Below are 2,068 nucleotides of genomic sequence, written 5' to 3' on the forward strand. Positions count from 1 at the left end.
TTAAACTTAAGACATGAAACCATAAAAACACTAGAAGAAAGTATAGAGAAAACACTCGAAGAAATCGGCCTGGGTGAATATTTTATGAGGAGGACACCCCGGGCAATTGAAGCAACATCAAAAATACACTATTGGGACCTGATCAAACTAAAGAGCTTCTGCACGGCCAGGAATACAGTAAGTAAAGCAAGCAGACAGTTCTCAGAATGGGAGAAGAGATTTGCTGGTTATGTCTCTGACAAAGGTTTAATAACCAGAATCCACAGAGAACTCAAATGCATTAGCAAGAAGAGAACAAGTGAGCCCCTCAAAAGGTGGGCAAGGGACTTGAAGAGAAACTTCTCTGAAGAAGACAGGTGCATGGTCTACAAACATATGAAAAAATGTTCACCATCCTTAATCATCAGAGAAATGCAAATCAAAACTACTTTGAGATATCATCTGACACCAGTAAGATTAGCCCATATCACAAAATCTCAAAGCCAGAGATGCTGGTGTGGATGTGGAGAAAAGGGAACACTTCTACACTGCTGGTGGGATTGCAAACTAATACGTTCCTTTTGGAAAGACATCTGGAGAATGCTTAGAGAACTAAAAATAGACCTGCCATTTGATCCCATAATTCCTCTATTAGGTGTATATCCAAAAATCACACTACAATAAAGATATTTGTATCAGAAAGTTCATTGCAGCCCAATTCATAATTGCTAGGTCATGCAAGAAGCCCAAGAGCCCATTGATCCATGAATGGATCAATAAATTGTGGTGTATGTACACCATGGAATACTATGCAGCCATTAAGAAAGATGGAGACTTTACCTCCTTCATGTAGGTAAAGGAACATATTCTTCTTAGCAAAGTATCTCAAGAGTGGAAGAAAAAGTATCCAAGTACTCAGCCCTACTATGAAACTAATTTATAGCTTCCATAGGAAAGCTATAACCTAATTTTAGCCCAAGTATTTCAAATTGTATACAGAAACAGTACACTGTACCTCATGATAGTATTAATGTACACTGCTATGATTTAATAAAAAATAAAATAAAATAACAAGTTATCCTGACATAGCCACAGAGTATAATCTTTACAAACCCGTGAGGAATCCAAATTATTTGAATCTAACTTGACAGAAAAAAATGAAACTGGGTCTAGCATGGGAGAAATAATTATATATACTGTTTTATCTTATGGGGAACATAATTGTTCATTTATTTCTCAACACTGTTCAGGGCCTATTATGTGCTAGGAACTCTGCCAAGTATTCTTAGAATCTTTGGAATAACCTTAACACTGATGTGTTAGTTAAGGTAATGCTGGCTGTTGTAACAGAGAAACCACCAGCTCTCAGAGTCTTACTGAGAGAGACACCTTTACCTCACTCACTTGAAGCCCAAATTGATATTCCTAATTGGGCCAGAGGGAAATGCTTTCCCAGGCAGTGACTCAGTAGCTAAAACTCTTTCAGAACACAGTTTATGAGGTCACAGATCTCAATGACCTCAATTTATAGGAGGGAGAATGCATGTCCATCATGTGACTGTGTGTCCTAGGTGTGATTGTCAGCTTTCAGTCTTTGCCTCAACAGGCTTCATCACCATGTTAAAGATGGAGCTAATGAGGCTTAGCCACGAAGTGAAAGCCTCAGAATTTAAACCCATGACTTCCTCCTGCACAACAAATGCCACATTAACAAAACAACAAATAGACAACAACTGTGAATTCTACAATAGTGACAAGGGCAGCAGAAATGATACAGAAACTCATTGGGAGCAGGACTAGTGCTGCCTATTGGAGGTGATGGGGACAGAGGATCAGTGACATTAGGTGAATTACTCAGGACCAGCCACCCAGTCAATGGCTAAACTAGAACTCCCAGCCCAAAGCCCTCTTTCTGCTATGCTCCCACATTGCCTTAAATTCTGTCATGAAGGAGGAATTTGTGTTTGCTGTTGGCAAAAGGAGGTAGGACCCTGCTGGCATTGGAACAATGTGCATCTGAGTCTGGTGGCAGAACAAAGCCCCAGAGAAGAGCAAGTCATTTTGTGTGGTCAGTTACCTCTGACCTGAA

This window comes from Otolemur garnettii, unplaced genomic scaffold (genome assembly GCF_000181295.1).
Source record: "Otolemur garnettii isolate 467f Iridium unplaced genomic scaffold, OtoGar3 scaffold00118, whole genome shotgun sequence".
Classification (NCBI taxonomy): domain Eukaryota; kingdom Metazoa; phylum Chordata; class Mammalia; order Primates; family Galagidae; genus Otolemur; species Otolemur garnettii.